The 22,444-nt window shown below is 40.0% G+C and overlaps 1 long non-coding RNA gene across 5 annotated transcripts in view; it reads left to right on the forward strand.

Annotated features, from left to right (window-relative positions):
• Positions 1-22,444, forward strand: part of LOC142603517 (uncharacterized) — a 443,303-nt gene that overhangs the window by 294,162 nt on the left and 126,697 nt on the right. The window contains exon 6 of one of the 5 annotated variants that reach the window (XR_012837466.1): positions 13,759-13,848. The exons of the other annotated variants lie outside the window; for them this stretch is intronic. This is a non-coding gene — a long non-coding RNA (uncharacterized LOC142603517). Of the gene's footprint in view, positions 1-13,758; positions 13,849-22,444 lie in introns of those variants that run through there. 5 annotated transcript variants of the gene reach the window in all.

A 22,444-nucleotide genomic window follows, 5' to 3' on the forward strand; every position in this document is an offset into this window, starting at 1 on the left:
AACCAGGGGCTCAGGAGGGACAGTTGCCACCCAGACAGGACACAGCCAGGCTGTACATGCAGCCCTGGGTCTGGGTACCCAAGGCACCCAGATGGCTGATCACACAGACACAACCAGCATTTTACTGTAAGCTCTAAAAATAAAGGAATTAAACTCTTCTCTGCAACTCTCATGAATGGCTAATGTGTCGTTCTTGCAAGTGAATTTAGACCTAGGGAAGCATCTTCCAACGATAAAGATAAGTAAGCACTAAAACCGGTTACCTGGGGATATTGCAGGGAATGGAACACCAGAGGCTTTTAAGATCATATTGGACAAATGACTCTCAGGCACAGCAGAAGATGAGATGATCCTGTGATTTGGCCTAGGGACAGGATTAGATCACTCTGTGTCTTTTGTAGTTTCTTTTCTGTGAGTTCTGGCCCCAGAAAGACAAGCTAGGGTACACCACCTTGCATTGAGGGCCCATCTCCTCTCCCTTTCCTCTTCTTCACTCCCAGCTCTGCTAAATCAGCATCTGTCTAGTTGGACAGATGCGTATGTACACGTACACAAAAGGGGCAGAAAAGAATTTGGGCTCTCATGTTGTAAAACACGGCCCAGGGAAGTCAAGAGAAGAGCAGCATGCGTAATGAGACCGATCATCAGGAGACGAAGCAAATTAGTACTGCTTTGCTTGAAACTCGAGTCAGCAGAGCAGATCCAGAGAGCAGTTGCTGGTCTGCTGCCAGCAGCAAAACAGGCCCCAGTTGGGGTCACCTTTTCTCCCCAGACCCAGAAGCATGTGGAAGAGATGGCCCTCTCTGGGAGCACAAGGAATCGCAGAGCATCTGTTCTCCCCCATGCCATCTGGGCCGGGGAAGCGTAATCGGAGGCTGGAGCTGGCACATCAGCTGCTCCCAGCAGTGTCAGGTTGGTGAGGACATCACCACAGCCCTTCCTTCACCTCTCCAAAGCATCCCTGCTCTGTGCTGTGCTGTTACCCCTCCCTCCTCTGCCCACTGTTGCAGCAAGTTTGTGGACATTGGAGCACATAAGGCACAGTCAGAGGAGTGCCTCTGTTCCTAAGGCATCTGCATAAATCGTGGCTGGGCTGCTGGGCAGAGATGTGGTAAATGATACCCGTGCAATCCCGCTCGGTTATCAGGCAGCCACTTGCTGCTCCAAGGCAGGCCCCAGCCTGGCTCAACTGGCCTTGTCAGGCATAACTGCCTCAGGAAAGATTTCCAGGCCCTCAGGTCATGTTGTATAAGACCGCAAAAATAAGCTGCAAGATTACTCCTCAGGAGGTGAAACAGCCCCGGCAGGTGACACAGGCTCTGTGAGAGACTCAAAACATTGCAAAGCACCCCTCTCCCCCACTCGTGATGTGGAGTTCAGTCAGGGCCCCTCGGCGCTTTCCTCAGGCTGAGGCGGACACTGCCTTTGAAGGACACACTTTGCCTTCCCAAGCTGTATCCTGGCGGCGGGAAGGGCACTGCCTGCACCACAGGCAGCTCCTGCTGCCCCAGCACCTCTGCTGGGCCACGATGGTGGCCGCTCTCTCTCTTTTGGAAGGTTCTCAGGGGCCCATAAGCTCCATCAGGACAACATGGTGACCTGCACCCCCATAATGTCAGGAAAGTGTGAGGTGCCGCGGGGGGTCCTGAGCTGAGTGAAGCACTGTTGCACCTGGAGGACACATCTCCTCCTGGCCTCTTCTCCTCAGAGGGTTGCCGAGTGCAGTGCAGGCCTGAGGTGGCACACAGGCCTCCCCTCCCTGTCATCACCAGCGGGGCTGGCAGCGTCCCTCCTGATCTGGTGGGGAAGGAATTAACTAAACCCACCCTTTCCTCTGTCATAACAGCAGGTCACAAAGAAATTCTCACAGTGCTGCGGCCATGCTGCATTGTGGCCTGTCCCTGTGCCCCCCAGCTCTGTGGCTTGGCTGTGCAGCATGGGCAGCCTTGTCCAGCAAGGACTGTGCCAGTCGTGTGTTTACCTGCAAGAGTCCACCATCTGAGGACATGTAACACAAACAAATAAGGTGTTTTAACAGCAGGAAAGGAAATTTGGGTCAAGGACACAGTGTTAAAGCCCAGAAGTTTGTGGGGGTTTCAGTGAATGAAGAACAGGCCAAATCTTCAGCAAAACAAACTGTGTGCGTCTGTCCCCACACTGCTTCATCACCACTTCGGCAGCATGTGATATGACAAAATACTGTGGAATAAGATGTCCTTGCAGCCTTTCCACCTGCACACTGATCATCCTTGGCATTTCACAAGCTCCAAATACCTCTAAATATTTAGGTACTTGCACAAAGTACTTTTAGAAATGAGCTTCTGCTATCATTGGCGCTATCTACCAAAGCAGAACAGGAAAATTCAAAGTCTGCACAGGTAAAATTCAAGTTATTAACCTACTGGTTAAGTTTCTCAGAATGAAGAGGAAGGGTGAATTACAGCTAATTCCTTTTTTTTTTTTTGCAGCTATACCCTTGGCAACATAAGTGTCTGCCAAACATCAGTATAAAAATCTATCCCAGTGAGGCTAGGCTGGGATGTTTCAGGATTTCATGCAAATTAAATGAATGTAATTCTTGGTGTGATGCTATTATCTCTAGTCCATTCTTTGTGTTATGTACCTTTTATTTTTCCTAGCAAATCCTTCTATTGTTTAGCGTGAACTATTTTTCTTGCTATAATCTGAAGTGATGGCTACCTTGTACCTAATTTGTACATGGCTTTTGTCTCCCCTCTTCTTTCTTAATGCCAGGGCGTCTAACGTGTTATGTTTGTTAACAATTTTTTTAAAAAAATCTCTCTTTCTTTTCACTCTCACTGCATGCAATTCCTATGACTGCTGTGTCATTCCTGTCCTTTAGGTGTCTTGGTAACAAAATCCAAGTGATTTGTTTTTCTTGATGAACAGTAAATTCACAGACAGTTGAATATTGAGGAGATCAAACTCCTACCAGTTTCAGACTGAATTCAGAAAATAGTTTAGGCCAGAAACTGATTAGCATATGGAAAAGCTGAAATGTTTTAAAAGTAGTATTTTTGGATTTTCGGTTTGGGGTTTTGTTTAAAAATTGACACAACTCAAAGTCTAAATAAAGCCTTAAATCACTACAAAATATTTCATGTTAGGGCTAATGGAATGTTTCATAAGCACCACAAACAATTCTTCTACCCACCCTCATACCCAAAATGAGATATCAATTTGACTGAACCCCATTTTGGGGGGGAAGGTGCCATACATCAAAGCAAAACTGGAACTAGATGATCTTTGAGGTCCCTTCCAACCCAAACCATTCTACAATTTTATGATTCTAAAACAGAAAAGTCAACTGTGCTTATAATTCATGTTTTCCAGGTGTTGTGGCTGGGGAGAGGCGGGAACTCTGTTTTACACCTCAAAGTACCTCCTTAGTCTGCCATTGTCTAGTGTGGTATTACCCAGAGACAGTTGGCCTTGTGTCACAGTTGGCCACTCTTGCACTGTTATTTCCCTCTGCCTTTCTAGCTATTTTTCCAACCCAGCACACAGCTCTTGTTCTTTAACAGGTACTACTGGTGTCACTTTAATTTTGGTCAACATATTTATCAGTGTAACACACCTGTCTTATTGTGTTGGCAAATATACTGTACTGCTTGTCAGCAGTTTTGTATGTTTGAAGACATTTACACTGGTGCAAAATCAGGATAAAATGAAACTAAGACTGTTAAAGTGGTCACTGTTTTAGTCTTTCTCTCCAGATAAAGATCCTTAGTGGTGTAATATGGCTGCAATCCATTAGAGTCTAGCTACATGACTATTATGTTAAAGTATATTGAAGTCAGTGGAGTGATGCTGCTATGCTCTGGCGGAGGATCTGGTCTGCTTTTTGCCATCATTTGCTCTGCTGAGCTGAGTAAATATGGCAATTTCTTGGATTGTCAGTGAGAAGGTCACTTACACTCCTCAGTTCCTCCTTGTCCACTCTAATTCAATCATACAGTTCGAACTTTCAAACTTTTTATCTTTAGATTTGACTCTATGGCCAATGAAGGGAAAAAAAGGTCACTGATACATGTAAAATGTGTACATGTGCACATGGAAAACAAAGGCATTGGTGTTTCTGCTGCCAGTAGCAAACACGGGATGCTGCTGCTGCTGCCTTTGACTTCCTAGTCCAGATGCCTGTGGCCCATGTGTAGTCCAATAAAAAGCTGCCTTCAGATGAACACATAACTTGCAGACAAGACTAAATCTCATGTCTCTACATGGAGAGCCACACTGTCTCTCCAAGGCTCCTTGTATGAGATTCAGTTGCCTAAATATAGGTTTCTAGTTGTGTTTTATGAGCCCTAGATGGAGTTTTTTGGCCTCCAGCTCATCCCAGAAATGTGTGGATTTCCCCTGGGTCTTATGCCATGTCTGCTAGCTACATCCAGATGTTCTGGATACTCTAGGACATTTAAATGACACTTTTGTTTGAGGTTTTTTTTGTCCTTGAATATTAAATCTTATGTTTTTGCAGGTTTTGGTACAATGTCTCCTCACCTGTCTGTAATATTCCTATCATCTTCACAGCTGCCTACGATCATTCTTGCCCCTGACTTCAAAGCCCATATGTTCTGCAGCTGTCTCACTGCATTTTCCCTCAGTCCCTTTGCACTCTGTACAGAGGCATATTCCATACAGAGTTGCAGGATACTTTGCAATCTACATCTGGAAGGTACAGAGGAGGAGCATGACAGGGTTAATCCTTTCCCTCCAGTCCTTATTGAGCAATTAGGCCACTAAAAAAGATCTTGTTTACAGATACTCAAAGAGGCTGTAATTTACTAGGTCTTGTAATAAATTTACATCCATCAGGAGGTAGCCAGAGGCAAGTCTGGAGTTTTAGCAGTAGCTAATTTGCAGCTTCACTCTTGGGACAGGAACAGAATTTTAAAAGTTCAGTTCCCAATACTAAAGCAATTTGTTTAAAGCCTTAGTCCCAAAAAATGAACACTTGCATTAAAAAAGCTGTCTAAAAGTGAAATTCCTCACTATAGGATCCATCCTTGATATAATTGGAATCGTTAACAGAAGTGATATAATTTACCCAGCATGCCTTTGTGTGGGTTGTGCCTTTAAATTTGGCAGAGACAAGCAGCTGTAGTTCTCAAAGGGTTGTTACAAAGCTGGTTTCAACGCTGTTGCTCCTTTTTGGTAAGACTTTTTGGCTCTTGCTGTGAAATTTTCTATGTTTGGGGCAAAAGTTGATCCCTTCTCACATGGCATTCCTGTAAATATATGGCATACCAGGTACCAACTAATGAATGAGTTCTAATTATCTGTGTACCTTTTACAGGATGTAAATAGCGACATTTTGTTATTGTGTTTTTAAGGCTTCATCTTGTAAAGCAGTCTTCTCTAGAATTACTATTTTGAATATCTTCTAGCAAATGCTGACTATGTATGGTGTGTCTTAATCCTGTGCACTTTCAGTAGAGGACCTCAAATTGATCTGTTGACTAGAAAGTGGATTTAGTGTCCAGTTTGAAGCAGCTGCTTATTCAACTCTGGAACAAGAACAGTAATGACTGAAGGTTGTTATCAGTTGATTGTTTCCGAGTGGTTTAAGTGAAATGAGGTTTTGGAGTATCAGTCAATTTTTCCATGTAACGCTTGGCACCCTTGCTGGCCTTTGCTAGTGAAGTGTTCAATGTACTATAGAAAATAAACCTCTTAGCTCGGGTGTGAGGTATATCGGATGTGGAGGGGGGAAACTGTATTATTGTTGCTTTTATTGTATCTGTTGTTTTTATGCCTAAAGTCCTTTAGCAACCTCAAAGCATCACTCACAGACTACATTAACATAAGATATTTACAAACTGAAGAAACTCTGCTTCCAAAGTTGTTTTAGAAGTGTTGCCAATGGTGATACCTAAACAAGGAAGCAACCAGAAGAAGAAGCCCAGCTGATTTCAGTTTAATTGAAAGTCCCACTGAAAAAGAGGAGGGGGCGTAGTTGTTGAAGGGAAAAGGACAAAATTAGTAGAAAAACAATGATAGTTGTAAGCTTCTGTGAAACAACACAAACTAAAGAAAATTGCTTTTATATTTTTTTGTTTGTTTGGGTAGTTTATTGGTTTTATAATGAATCACGCATAAATACAACAGAGAAAACAACAGCAAAGACCTGCAGTGAAATACTGTGGAAATTTATAATGTGGAAATGTGCAAGTGCTCGAATACATTGTCCTATTTTGATTGGAGGTTCATGGCTACAACCTGGCTTATCTCTTTACATCTCACACCAATGGATTTACGTCTGCATAGTATAAAAATGACTGCGCATTTTGCTTGAGCACACTTGCAATCCATCTTGTAAAATAAGAAAAAAACCCACTTTTTTCAGCCATGAGAACACTCAACAGTCTCGTTAATTTTCCGAAGTCTCCAGTGGGACATCATTTTCTTTTATCTTCTCGCAAATAGCCTATAGAATCATATGCATCTTGTGCTGGTTTGGTATTGAGTGTGCTATAGTTATATATTATTTAACATTTTGGCCAAGTTTTGGTTTCATGAACAATTCATCTTCTGCTGTGCATTTCTGCCCTTGTGATTAATGAAGCTTACAAGCCTTTGATTGCAAAGTGCCCTGGGTTCTCTCCCTTACCTAATCCTGTTTAAGTGCATTTTGGTCTAATTTTTTCTAGTCTTTCCTTTGAGCTAATAATTCTTCTCATAGGTGCTGAATAATGTCTTCATGTTACATATTGCCATGCCAGTGTCCATAGGGAAGCTACAAAGCTCACTGATGCTGTCACACCCTGTATTTATTGTTAGGAATTCTGGTAATGCAAAGTGCCTGGGGCCAAAGGCGCTACAGCTTTTAGTTTATATTTACAGGGATTCTACTAGCTTTTCTGATTTATTGACTTTTGCGATCAGTTTGACAAATGAAGACATACTAAAACCATACTAGAAATTATATTTGCAGTTTCATCATGAACCTTTGCTAGTGTTAGGGTGTTGTATAATAGTCTGTTGTTCAGCTATTCCTCAGTTTCCACAGGAGAAAATAATTAGTGGTTTAAGACTGACTTCCTTCAGCTCTTTTTTAATGGACTATGAGAAGTATATTTGCCTGTCACAGCTCAGAATTTTCAAAGGATTAGTCAGAATAAAATAGACTATGCCTGTATGAAATAACATCTACAGTGAGCCCTTCCTAACCTGTAAAGAATGGTGATAATGTGGGGCTGCTTTTTTTTTTTTTAAGTCCAGATGTGCTTTTTAGGGCTTTTTTTTTTTTTTGGTTGTGGGTGTGTGGGTTGGGTTTTTTTGTCTCCCTTTGATAGAGTTCCCCAGTTACCTGAGTCCCGATATGTTTGCTGCCATATAGGAGATTTCCATGAGATTGTTGTTTAGGTTTCTTCCCTTCCAGAATGAAATATCAAGCTGGGGCTAAACTGTAAAAATAGTGTGTAAGCCCAATTAGGATAGATTTCAGCTGGGGCTTATTGGTTAAATGGTAGGAGAGACATGTCCAGTTGTACTTCTCTGGACTAATCTTGTGCATCTCACTTAAAATGGATGAAACTACATTGATCTGTGCGTATTGAGAACTAGGCCTGTGCTTCAGCCTGACAGCTTCACATGTCTTGATGAGCTGAACTGTCTTCTCTGTGTGAATCGGCTGCAAAGAGCGAGGAGGAGTTCATCTTAATATCGTTAGTTGTCGATGTCACTTTGCAGAGTACTAAAATGACAGGGAGTCATCCAGTGACCATTGCATACAATACTATGACCATATGAAGTGTAGCACTTTGCTACTGCATGTTTTTTGCTTTCCATTCCTTGTTTTTATATCAACACAACACATGTACATGTAAACATGCCCATGCGCTCCTGCACACACATGCAGTGTACACCTGTTCTATGAAGCTGTAGGAAAGTTACTCAATTGTGGTTTGAAAGTAGGTGGAAATGCATGCATCCACACGAGCATCTGTTAGGAAGATGGGAGTTGCAGCCTTTTCATTTTATAAGTAAATTTTTCACTCACTTTTTTGAACATTTAAAAAAAAAAACAAAAAACCAAACCTATGCCACTGTGTGAGATGATGTTCAGAACACCATAGACTGTTCTAATGGCTGATTTCAATAACAAAAGACAACAGGGGACTAAAAGGTGCAGTGCAGGAAGCTGAGAAACACATTCCTTTCCCCAGAGGGTGTACTCAGCTTTGTGCCTTTGATCACTTGAGAAGTATCATTAGAGTGCAAAATGGCAGGCACTGGGGAACATTACGGCAATTATAATTTAAATGATAGTTTAAAAAAAAAAAAAATCAAAAGAAGTTTGAACTTATTTGGGCGTTTTCTCCTGTGAAGGACTGTTCACAGCTGAAGGATAAGATGCTCTAATAGATAAAATATAGAAGCTCCAGTGGGACTACTCTTCAGATATTGACTCCCAAGTTAGCTCTGGTACAGAACAGTCTGTACAGAACAGACTATATTTACAAGTTCAATAAATCGAATCTGTGTATGTACTTTATCATTACTTACTATTTGTACTGCAGTAGCACCTGCAAACCCTTGTTACTCAGCTAGATCCCACTGTGCTAAGAACTGTACAAACATGGAACAAAAAACCCCAACCAACCAAACAAAAAAACCCCAAAAACCCCATGCTATGGAACAAGAAAAGGCCCAGAAAGCCTTTAGATAATGAGGCTGCAACATAGTTGTTGGCACTTGGAAAATCAAAGTATTTGTCTAATACTGTGCAAATCACTATACAAATATTGTTGTAGCTTATTATTACATACTGTTATGGAGTGGGTTTGTATTTTTATTTCTTAGCTCTTAAAGAACAGAGGAATTTAAATGGCAATGTTCTCTAAAGTTTTTTAGAAGTGCCTTAGCAATACAGAGCCAGACTTTGCTTTGCTGTGACCTCAAAGAAACCACCTTTTCAGTCAGAGGAACTGCTGTTGGTTGGGGCAGCAGGCCAGATGAGTTAACATTTGTATACATTTCTGCTGTGGCCAAATCCTTGGACGTAAAGCTGCCAGCAAAGACAATTTCCACTTTCTCCTTCTCTAGAGGGCTAATAACTGTGGTGAATTGTGCCAACTCTAGCAACTAGGGGTATGTGTGTTTGGAGGTGTGAATGGGAACATGAGCTAGAGATTTTCATGCAACTTCAAGCTTTAACTTCAGTGTTCTGAAAACATATTGTATGGTGTTAAGTAAAAAGGCTAGGTTGCTAATAGAGCAAAATGCAAGACTAATGTAAAACAAGATGACTGCAGACTCAGAGGTGCCTTGTGCTTTATATATAAACTGTCTAGATAAAACTGGTGCACGTACCTAACTAATGCAGCAGTCTTGTGTCACCTGTATTGTCTTTGTCTGTAGTGCACAAGATCCAGTCATAAGAACAGCTTTTAAATATGCCTTCTACTACCTCATCACAAGCTGTATTGATTGTGCTCACATCCTTAACATAAAATAAAACAGATAAAGAGAAAATAACCTAATTGGGAGGTGGGTGGGTGTTTGTTAAAGTTCCAATTGGACACATATGGAACAAATCTTGTTGTAACAAAGCAAAAGAAAATATTTCAAACAAACCATCTTCTCATCCTCATCAATCAAAAGAGGCTGCCCGCACAGCCTTGGCATTTCAATTTTCTGCTCATTTTCTTTTGTTCGTATTGGATGTGTTGCCTGTTTTCCCTAGTTCGTAGATGTCTCACTGATAGGAGGTTGGAGACCAGCAAGCACAGCCCACTTTCAGAAATGGCGATTATAATGAAAAAGGAAAATGTAATAAAATTATCTACTTGCTCTAGATTCTGCAAATTATTCCATCAAGCCTGAATAAGAATTGTTTCTCCTTTTAGTGGTCCCCCACCCTGCCCGCCCCTTTCTTTTTGCAGCCACTTAAGCATTATGGTGTTGATGGCATATATGGCTGTATAACACTGAAGTCCTGGCTTACTTTACCTGACTGAGAAGAATTCCTGCTGTAGAAACAGTTAGTTGGAATGTCTTTGAGTAGTGGTACTCTGTTTGGGTGAAAGACCAGAGGGGTATGTAGTCATTTTTCCACTTTTGTTTTTTTGTGTTGACACTTCTAAATGGCAAATGCATGCAGTTGTTTGGTATATAATGAATTTTAAAAGAGTATATTTTACTGAGGAGAAGAAATCTAGAGAAGAGATCATTAGTTATGGAGGTATTACACACATCTTACAAGCACCTGATAAAGAAGCAGGAGACTACTGTGTTTTCCAAAGCAATGGACTTTCCAAACCTCAACTGTAAGGGCAAGACACTTGATTCTCTTGGCTCTGCTTACCACCTTCTGTGAATTGGATATGATTCCGTTCTTTGCTTCTGGTAGTGGGAAGCTAGGTGTGCCCTAGGTTGTGAATGTCTCTTATTCATTTATTCGTGTATTTGTTCCCATTGCCCACAACTTCTGGATTTTTGCCTTTTACACCTGAACTGTCTAAGATCCGCAGAGGTCTTTTAAACACTGAGCTTCTATTTGGGTGTCTAACTTACCATATGCTTCAATGGGGAATTAATTGCCTTCATATCTTTATGGGCCTGGTACTAAATGATTTGCCCAAAGAGACATAGGAAAATATAGTGAGCTATTTCTTCAAGCTGCTATCTCCTAACTGAAGGACTGAATCACACTTCACCACTCACAGTATTATAGTAAGTCTTAATTCATTAATGTTTTTGAAAGATCTTGTAAACCTCTTAGGAGCAGAGCTTTGTGAATACAAAATGCTATTTTATTCATGAACTTCTGAAACCTTTTGTGCTTTGAAATTTTTTTTTTTTTAAAGAGAGACAGAGAATGTAAGAGAAGGCAAAGTTGGACATGTGCATTCTCAGGATTTTCAATATAATTAAGGAAAGGAAAGATAGTAGTAAAACACACAGAATCTTTCGTGTGACAGAGGGTAACGGTGAAACTAGACTGAAAAAAAAAAACCACTAAGGAAAAGCCATGCTGCAGTGTTACTTATACAAAAGTCCAGGTTATTTCAATCTGAAGTATTTTCATGTGGATTGATTTTCGCCTACCAGCTTTTTATGGCCATGAGGCCCAAGGCCAAAGCAGTCTGATAGTTTCCCTCAGTCCAGAAAACATAACCTTTGCTATTTGCACCTTCTATATTGGAATAATTGAAAGAAAAAAGGATAGAAGCTCAGGACTACTGTTTTTGGAGTACCAGAAGAGGGCAAAATAAAGATGACCATGGGAAAAAAGGATAGAAGCTCAGGACTACTGTTTTTGGAGTACCAGAAGAGGGCAAAATAAAGATGACCATGGGAAAAGCCTGCAAAACCAGAGATTATAGAAAAACAGGAACCGATATCAAACATATCCACAATCTTTGGAAGGTGGAGAGGGCGTAATCTGAAATATTGGGAAAGATGGTTTTCCTCAGCATATCCTACTTATATATAGTTTGCCATAACCTGTGCTTTGAAAACAGTTTCAGTTTTTCAAAAAACAAACTCCTAGGATACTTTCTGTAACACGAAAGGAGACTATAATAGCAGTACCAGCCCAGAATATACTGAGTTTATGCCCTTCCTGAACCACGGCAGGCTACAATATGAAGAATTCATAGGCAAAAATCATAAGTGCAAATGATGCTACCTTGATTCTTTAAAGATATTATTTCTTTAAATCTAATGGGCTATTCTTCAGTGTATGGAACTGTGTGATGCAGACTGCTGCAGATTCTCAATTGGAGTACATCAACACTATCTGATTTCATGTGGGAATGCTCATTTGCAGTAACTGCAGATAGGGACTTCACTGTGCAAAGATGAAATTGTGGGATGAAATTCTACCCTGGAGTAATATTTTTCTACACTTTATGTTTTGAGAACCATCAAAAGAGAGTGAACAGTCATAGAGAAAAAAGCCAATCAGAAAAATCGGGTTCAGGTATGAATGCCCCCACCTCACACCCTAGCATTGGCTCATTCATATCTATTACTCTAAGGAAAACTGAGTGACTTCAAGGTCACTTCAGTACACGTAACATACAGACTCCAGATTAAATGCTGGATGGCAGTTTCAGACAGATTGGAGAATGTGCCAATCTGCCAATTGTGCCTTGTCCTTTTCCAAGTTTGGTGTCATTGAGAGCAGTTTAGCTTAATTTATTAAAAGCTTTGAAATAGATCACATTGTAGTTCGCTTCCAAAGTTCCAGCACCTGCCTAGAGCGAGTTTCATGCCCATGCTTGCCTCTTGGATTCACTTATGCCAGCAAAGTTGAAGTTAATGTTGTCAGCATCATCATAGAATCAAAAGTAGAGGCACCACATCTTCACTATACTTGGTAATTTAATCTCTGATGTCTATCAGACATCTCCCTGCATCACTAATCATAGAAAAAAAAAAATGCTCCTGGTATTGCATGTGAGTTATGGCTGCTTTGACTAATAGCCATAATGGCAGAAATAATTTTGACTGTGAAATGAGGTGCTTGTGGTGGGAGCTCTGCCAACATACCAAATCAAGCGGGAGGTCTGAGTGCGGTGTAAACCGGTGTTCCATATGCTTGAGAGACTTTTGGAATCAGCCCAGCCTACATATGCTTCTGTTGGCAAGCTCTTGAATAGAAAGGAAGATATTGTCCTCACCCTACCTAACATACCTCCCACTCATTTGAAATGCTCATTTGCAAATGGAGAGCATGCAAATCTGAGAATGATAGTGGCACAAACCCAATCTTACTACAGCTGGATAGGAGAAAAAAAATAATCATTGAATAGATTTTTAAACTAGAAAAGGTATTGATGTAAGACATTGGTAAAAAAGCATCTGAGATGTTCTGTCCATGATCTGTGGAGCAGTAGAATAACTTTTGCTATTTTACTAAAGTTCACAGACTTCACTAGCCAGTCCATGGAACTGTAGTTTGCTGAAAGATGCTCTGGTGAACAAAACACTCAAAACAATATCATCTTCCCCTGCTTATCTATGATTGCCATGAAAAAGCTATAGTACAAAATGGTCAAAGTTAGGGTGAGAAAGAGGATAAAAAAAGTACAGAGAGAGGATTTTAAGCATGTAGCAGAAAGGAAATGGGAGAGAAAGGATCCCTGAACAGAGGGATTTGGAGACATTAAGAAACAGAGAGGTGAGTAGGGGGAGAAACGATGGACAAAGCTTATTAAGTAAACAGGTTCTCCACTGGGCTGCCGTAATTTGGCATCTACGTCATGAACCAGGTGTAACTGTTCTGTCCTCCTCCCTTTTGAAATTAATCCTCATGTCTCCCCATGTCATTCTTCCTTTTTTCTTCAGTATCACCATCCTCAGTTTTTTCACTTATGTGGATGCCAGGCATGCATAAATGTGTACTCTGGCCTTGCTCTGAAATTCCGCACTTTCCCCTTCACTCCACAGAGATAGAGTCTGCATGTAAAAGACCTGTAGGGACAATGGTGGGTAAAGCTTTAATGAGTAATGCTATCTTGACACAAGTGGCACAGATCAGCCACAGAAACATCCTAGATTAAATATTTTGCAAAGCAAGAACTGAGCTAGAATGGCATTTACTCCTTATCAATTCCTAGACAGTCCCCACTGGATACTTTTGCCCTTCCAAATGTTTCTGAAATATTAGGTTGTGGCAAGTGATAGACAGTTCTTCTATGGGTCTGGCCCATCACATGCTTCTCTGACACTCGTGGTGCAGGTGGCTGGGAAGGAAATAATGGCTATCAACTCACTCCACAGATATTCCTATTGCTGACACATACCAAGAACTTGATTGCTTCTCCTCTGCTGCTGCTGCCCTACAGCCTTCTGACGATTTGCAAGGAGATGGTAGGAAACTTTTCCAGTACATCTGATTTGCAACAGAAACCTTTCTGCTCTTGTAAATATGTTCTCTGAGGCTTTTCAATGCTGACCTCAAGACACTGAATGCAGTTGTATTTCCACTTTCAGCGATGGTGTTCCCTGCCATAGAAAACTTTCATTATATGCTCTTACTTCCTGATTAGTCTTGTGCCTTGTACCCTTCACAAATCCCCTTTCCCCTGCCTGCCTTACATGAGTGTAATTGCTGTTTGCTGAGAGTTTGACAGAGTAAAGTTTGAAGGATTTGGTTCCAAGTTCTCCTTAGTAATCTTTCTCAAACCTTTAATTTACAAACTTCTTTCCTACACGTCTTTGCAACTGATAGGTAGTTAAATAGCAAGAGTAGGAAGAGTTTTGCTGCATAGTTAATGCTTCAAGTTCACAAGCTTCCATTTTTTGATGGTAATTTTGGGTGAATTTAAATGAATGCCCTTTATTTCTGTTGAAAATAACATCAAAATGTGTAATTTACTAAAAAAAACCCCAAAACTCTGTTGTCTTTAAGACAGTGGATATTTTGAGAAAATCTTGTAGTACAGAATTTTGATTAACATATGAAGAGAACACCAACAGAGGGCAATTCCAATTATGAAAGGACTTCAAACACTGTTGTTATTGCAGGTCTAGTGAAACCTGAATGTGTGATGTATCTTCAAAACTCATGTGACCCACCACATCAGTTTCTTGGGCATAGCAGTAACTCAGCTATTTATCATTGCAGCTCTCATATGAAATGCAGTTATCAGTATAGCATAAGTGGCAATGTAGGGCACAAAAAGATCAAGGGAGAGGTCTGTAAATCTCATGAGTTTCAGTTTCCTTTAGATTTGGATGGTGTGGGGAATAAAGCGATCGTCCAGTCACTGCTGTAAACCCACTATCTAGCCTTACCAATATGAATAGTTGCGGTGGAAGACTGATTCAGAGTAGTAACATTAAACGTGTATGTTGTATGTGCTTATGCCATTGGGCTCTGTGCCAGAAGTGCTTAGAGAGGGGGGGTGCATTTTGTAAACCACCTTCAATAACACTTAAATTTTCTTTTAACAACTGGAATGAAATGGCCAAAGCTGCATTTACTTGAAACAACTCAAAAATAGTTGTTTAACTATTTCTTGGGTGGGTTAGTTTGTTGTTGGGGTTTGGGGTTTTTTTTTTGGGGGGGGGGGGGGGGGAGAAGGCTGATTTTTTTTTTTTTTTTTTTTTGTGAAGAATCTTTTTTTAATCTATTTATTTGACCCTGCCATTGGATTGGAATAAAAGAAAAAGTTGGTGCAATTAAAATGGCTCTCAGAAAGCCGCTTCTGTGAGTTTACTGCAGTCAGCAGTGAATCTGGCTTTGAACCATTTCTAGTGCAATTGCTGTTGCTTTGTTTGGATATATTTTTTTTTTTTTCTTTTATTCATACCTCTGAAATGTTTAGGAGTTGGAGAAATCTTGAGTTCTTGAGACTGGCCTCTTAATCATAAGATGAGAGTGTGTGTGTATATATATGCATATGTATATATACACACATGCACACACAGACATATATACATTAAGTCCTCCTACTCACCACTGCCTCTTCCCTCTTTACACTTTGCCCTTGTTTATCCTTTTCTTCAGAAAAACAAAAATTAAACCATGTGGAGCTTCATAACTCTTCCACTCAAAAGCAGGCGGCTTTGGCCTGCTGTTCCTCCTCCTACCCACTGCCTGAGACTTCCCATTCTGGGAGTGAGACATGCAAACATATGTGTCACAGAAGTGGCATAAATACCATATGCAAACATATTCATCTGTGTGGGTGGCAAGTACAAAACCCAGCTTCTGGCACCAAAAAACACCACCCCAGTCCGCTGGAAAATTCTAAGGAAGAAAAATTGCATCAGGTGAGGGTAGCATCCAATAAAATGCAGCTCTGTCGGTTTTGCATCCTGAGTAAGACAGGGGGATTCCTGTGGAGTTTGGGGGTTTTCAAAATCCTGAACCATTGCTGAATTTCACAGGGTCTTCAAAACCAGTTCAAAACCATGCTATATTTTCCTCCTTCTTTCCCTGAACTTATAAACCCTTGTGGTTTCCAAGGACAATTCAATGTCAAAGGAAAAAACACTAGCTAATGAGAGAGCTTCATTGAATTGGGATGGAAGGGCAAACAAAAAAAGACACCCTAGGCTGGCACAAGTTTATGGCCTATGTATACATGGGATTTATACTGACAAGCAGACTTATCCCTTCTGGCATGAATCCCAGAAACCACAGTGGCTGGCAAGTCTGCCCAGAAATGGATCGCACCTATAGCGTGAAATGCCTGTTCCCCCATCTCCTGGGGAGAGCTCAAAACATGATAACTGCTGAGTAACGGGATTTGGCTGCAGAAAGTAAAAATGACGCCCTCCCAAGGAAGATGGTTGGGGGATATTTGCAGTAGCAGATTCAAGCTGTCTAATCTTTTTCTTAATTTGAAAGTTTTCCTCACTCTGCTGTTTTTCTCTATGAGCAATTTTCATCCTATCTGCTTATTGCTAATCTGTTTTCACACTTCCTGCTGACCCCCCTGCCCCAACCCACCCCACCCCCAGTCTCTTCGGGCACCCTAAAGTCATAGCCTCTCCTGACCCTGACAACAGCCCTGCTGGGCATTAGCTTTGTACCCTACAACATCAGCAGGTTTAAAATGGATAAATCTTGTTGAGAATGGAAAACTTTATCATGACAGATTTCAGAGTATTTTTTTTCTCCTTTCTTTCCATGTCCAAATGTATTGTCTGGGTTTATAGCTTCAAATTCCATGCTGATTTCTCAGGGTGTTAAATTTAAAAAACAAAAAACCCTCACCCCTGTACTAAACACTGCAATGGTTGCTAACAATTTCTTTATTATCCTCTTTTCAGTGAGATTAGGGAAAAATCACTTTAGAAGTAAAAGTGTGAAAAATCATTTTAGTAGGAATATTCAAGTTAGATGTGACATTGTGCCTTCAATGACTATAGTGTCGGCACGCATACTAAAAGAGAGTATCAGGCAACCCCGTCCAGTACGCAAAGTGCTGGACTTACTCAGTTGCTCTCACCTCAGTTGAAATGCCTGCATCTTGCACTGCTTATCTGTAGCTTTGGATTCACTAGATATATGGGTTCAGGAGTAAGAGAAGTGCTGTCATACTACACTGCATCTGAGGCTCTTCGAGTGGACCCCTAAACTCAGCAAGACCTGTTTGAAAGATGTGTTTCTCTGGCAAGAAGGCAGCACTGGCATCCTTCTCCTAGCACCTGGCTATGATTTTCCTCAGTCTCTGATTTTGTCACTGTCTTTCTGTAAAAGTGCATCAACCAGACTAGCTTCTTATCAGAGGTGAATTTTACAGTGCCACTGATCCTCTTCTGTATGAACTGAGGATCAAGCTGCTTAGGTGTGCAGCTAGAGACTTTGAAGATTTTCGCAAAAGAGAAAGTTCAATTGCAGGCTCTTGCAACTAACATTTTTCTTTCACCTTCCCCCACGCTCTTCCCACTGCCACAGGTATAACAGTTCAAGTATTTTTTTCATTAAATAACATGTTGTTCTTACTTCTGTTTAGACTGAAGAAAAATAGTGGGAGGTCTTCTGTCTTTGCTAGATTTTTTAGTACTCAGTGATATTTCCAAAGTTCAGAAGATAACAAGAAGGTACAATTAATTTTTCCAGAATTTGGACAGCTTGGAAATCTCCTGCTGCCCTCTGTCAAGCATGGCACTGTGTGTTCTATCTTTATTGCTGCCTTCTATTTCAGACCTATCACAGCTGCCTGCCTGCTCCTCTGCAACCATGTGAAGCAACTACAAGTTAAATGTTGCATAGGTGACAATCATCTTTATTTAAAAGCTTTCAAGTCAGAGCACAGATGACATTTATTTGTAGGATATTAAGAAAAGATATCAGAGTTGGGGTAGAGCATGAAGAGTAAGTCGATTTCATCTCAAATGCATAAAGAGACCTTTCTAATCAAGGGGTTGTCTATGGAATGAAAAATGCTGCATGGGGTGGGGGAAGCTGTTAACACTAGGCTGTGCTCCAGATTCTGTCCCTTTCACATAGTGCATACATACAGGCCTTTCAGCAGCTTTATGACTATGAATTTTAAATCTGTGGTCCAGTCCTATGTACTTGGAAAATGCTAGGGTTTTGTTTATTCTCACCTGTCTGCTCTCTTGGTACTCTTTGAACTTACTTGTTGCTAAGAGAAAATAAATGATTCATTTGTGAGCTTCAGGTATGCTGAAGTGAATGGAATCTACATGCAGAAAGTGTCTGAGAGTAGATATTTTCAGAAGAGGTAAAACTTCTCAGTCAGTTGAAGCCATTCTTGATCCTGTTTTAGGTGATAAAGGAGACCTTAAACCATGTTGAGAGATGCTTACTTCCCAGAAATACTCATTTTGCTCACAAGCTTTTATAGTAAGTCTTAAGTAAAGGAATTGAGCTCTATTATTTCTACCTTGGTTTTTTTATCCATATATCATTATAGGTTTTGATTATTTTTATTTTTTTCCAAACTGATATGCATCTTCAATTTATTTTCACCTTTTGCTTATTTTCTTAAACGATGTGCTGTATTTGATAACTGTTTAAGTCACCTGTACATTCTTTTGCCTGAATTGGATGACTTTGGCTCTTCAAATGTCTAATGTGATTACAAGTTCAATTTGCTTCCAAGGACCACTGTTTGTAAAGTTCCTGCTCTGGTGAATTTTGAAGTGCACAAAATAATTCAAATCTAGTGAACAAACAAACAAAAGGTCAGTTTATGTATGTCATAATCTCTCCTATGAGAAATTATTCCTGGCTTTGTGGAGATGAATGACAACATCCATGAAACTATTCCTCTGAAATTGAGGTAACTTCTCCAAAAGTAATGATTAGATCATAGCTTTGTTGGGATTGACCTTTTTCTCTTCAGTAATGCAGTCAGGGGATATCTGGAAGAACTTGGTGTGCTAGCTGAATGTTCCAAAGCTGCCGAGTTACACTTAGAGCTGTGAAAATACCAGAGGGAAGAGCTTCCTTCTCCCATTATATTTTCATCAAGTTTTCAGATGCTCCTTGAGTTATGTCTTTCAAATTTTTTTTTTTTTTATTTTGCTCTCACTACTTCTGAATTTCTTCCATTATATAACTTGATGGTTGGAATGAGGTACAAGTCAGGTTTGCTGATGAGCTCAGATTTGGAAATTGTGAGACTTGAGAGGAAAAATTGCTGTATACAGATGAGGCGGGCATTCCCGAATGGTAGGCTGTTGGTCCCTAACCACTGTGCAAGCATCTGGGAATGCAAGCTGACAAACCAGTGAGAAACTGGGAGACTTCTTTCTGTTTGGGGAATTCTTTTTCTTCCTCCCTTCTTATGACTTTTTCTGATAATAAGTTTGGTGGAACCGTAACATTTCCCCAACAGGACTGTTTTGTTTTATGGAGCTACAGGTTATTGCTTGTCCTAGTCCTCATTATGAAGCTGATATTGTAAAATTATTACACAAGTTTAGCTCTAAGTGCCCCTTTCTATTTGACCTTGGTTTTGAGGTAGTTTGTACTGTAAATTCTTGCCCTTAAATAGCAGAACAAAGTCCTTGCTGTTGAATCTTTATTCTTCTGTTTCTAGACCTAAACCATTTTGATCCCTGGGTTAGAATCTAGACTGCCTAATTTTCAAGCTACTTATCTTAATAGCATCCTTCCTAGGAGATGTATTTATTTCTCTTTAAACATATAGAACAGTTTATCTTTGTCAATATAGGATTATATAATGTCTACTTTCCCAAGAACATTAGTTCCAATTTTCCATCACGTTATTTATTACACTTACTGTGACTGAGATGACAAGAATAAAATTGTACTGTTAAGCACTACACAAATAGAGAGTAGTGGGTGGTCCTTGCCCCAGTGACAATACTGTCCATGTGCTGTATGGCTTATTCATTGCTCAGTATCAGCATGAAAAGGCATTCGTGCCACAGGATATCTTGGAAGGGGAAAGGTTATCACATAAATTGACTCTACTAGGCTATATTTTCTTAGGAAAATTTCTTCATTTTATTAGGTTTGAATAGCTTAGCTGCCAATATTAATTAGCTTCCAGGGGTTTCTTCCTATATTCTACACACTATGGATAGGGTAAGATTAAGGAATACTTGTTTCTCTGTTGCTTCAAAGGATTCTGTATGTAAACATAACATAATTCTTCTGTGGTAGGATTTCTACATGTGACTGCCTCATCAGCGTTAATTCTTGTAGTGCTCTGTGCATTGTTCAGCATATGTTAGGGGGTTGTGGGGTTTTTTGTTTGTTTTATCAATAGATATTCTGAATTCCTCCAGCAATTTTTTCACTTTGATGGGCAACATTTTGCCATACAAGATTACCAAAGGGAACTAGGCAGTGGAGGATTGGTCGGGGCAGTCTATTTGCTACCTTTTCAGTGATGAGTCAGAGGTACTTTTTCAACAAATCTTATCTACGTTCAATTTGTTTGCTTTTGAATGCCATTTAATTTCATTTTTTCTTGTCTCTTGTTCTTAAGTACTCATGTCTCTACATCTGTGTTGTTTTAATTGGTGCTCTTTTGCTTTTCAAAAAGTTTTGTTGTTGGTTTTTGTTTTTTTTCTTCTGGAATTATTATTTAGCCCTTTTGTATGCCTGATAGAATATAGATTGTGAATCTATTCCTATTCATATAAATTGCATTTGGATTCCAGTACATACAATATTTGAAAACTTCTGAAATTTAGAAACCAATAGGTTTAGTTTGAATACACTGCACACACAAAACAAAAGGCATATTTAGTGCCTCCTCTTGAAGCCAGTGGTAGATTTGCTATTGATCTCAAGAGGATCAGGAGCAAGAATTTAAATGCAATAATTTTGTGTAGCAGATTATGACAGAATATAGAACAAATGACAGGACTGCCATGGAATCATTGCTTAGCTTAAATTTCTAATGAGAAAATACATCAGAAAAACTGTTCTAAGTCTGAAATAATTGTGATCTTTGGGTTTTTGGTGTGTGTGTGGGTTTTTTGTTTGTTTGTTTTAATATAAAGATCCTTGTGATTAAACCTGGTCTATCAGTGCATTATTGCATCTCCTGGCACCACTGAGCAAATAGGCTGACACAGCACAGCTCCCTGCTGACCTCCCAGTAACAGCTGATTGACTTTGCAAGGATTTTTCATTTCAGAAACATTTGCAATTTCCTGAAATGACTCCAAAGAATCACATCATCTTATTTCATATTCACATTTGTTTGCATTCGTTATTTTGGGGATAGGAGGGGAGGGGATGAAAATATTTCATATAAATAAGTTGGATGTATTTCATAACAGGCAATATTCTGACCCTAGCACTATTGTTTCTCTACCCACCTACACTGAAATGAGATTTCATTGTGCTGTCGCAGGTTACCCAGAATCCCACCCATTTTATTTGTTTTGCTATGAAGAAGTAGCATTATAACTCACTTTATGCTTATTATTAAGTATTAGCACAGCTGAGAATCAAAAATGATGAAGATGTGAATGTTCAGAAGACAAACAATTGCAGTTATTACAATGAGTTGTCCACTCACAGGCTCAGCAGGTTCTGGAGCAATCAGCTAGGAAATGGAGTATTTCTGGTACACAATCTGCAGCTACTTTGGTTGTTAGCTTCGTTAGAAACTTCTTGAGAAAAGAAACGCAGTAAAAGGACTTTGCTGAGCCCCAGCCTGTTATAGCCTATGAAAGACCTTAGAATTTCCCAAATCATGACTAGTTTGATGCACTTTCTTCCTCTTTTGCCAGGGCACAAATTGTACAAGACCATGAAAAACACTTTTTAATCTGCAGTGGGCTTGGGCACAGAGGTGTCCAGTTCAAGTCACAGCTGTCTCTTTCTAAGTGAGAGCTTACAGAGAAATCTCAAGCACAAGTAAATGCATGTGTGATTATTTTTTTTTTTTCTTTATAGGGCAAACTCCACTCTGTTTATCTTCTGCTCTCTTCATTGATTCTAATTATTTTTCAAGTTATTGTTTTGTCCCATACCATGGCTATGATCTCAAAGATTGGTCAGTTTAAGGTATATTGAAAGAAAACCCAACATCACTGTTTCAGGGGGTATGAGACTCAAATAGAAGTTGGTTGCTTATTCTGCCTCAGCAAGTGATTTCTGTTATCCCTTCCCTCAGTAATGCCACAAATGTAATCCTGGGAGAATTTAGTTAGCTTACATACATCGAATGGAGAATAATATGAGAGAGCGTGATTGGGAAAGAGCTTTTTTTTCTTCTCCCTAATGACTCTTAAAATTGAGGCATCCTTGGGGATGTTTTCTCCTGTTCATCACTACAGGCAGTGAATCTTTCTTCTGATCTACTTATCTTTCTTTGGGTGACAAGAGACCTGTCAATTTAAAGGTGCATTTTCTAGCTATAGATGGACCTGTCATCTGACTAGAATTTATCATGTTGGATTTGGCCTTTCAACCTGAATTTCCAAGCTGAAATAATAGATACGTCATAGTTATGAAATATGGTTGGAACTCCTCAGTTTCTGTAGATGTGAG

This window comes from Balearica regulorum, chromosome 12 (assembly GCF_011004875.1).
Source record: "Balearica regulorum gibbericeps isolate bBalReg1 chromosome 12, bBalReg1.pri, whole genome shotgun sequence".
In the NCBI taxonomy this organism is placed as follows: Eukaryota; Metazoa; Chordata; class Aves; order Gruiformes; family Gruidae; genus Balearica; species Balearica regulorum.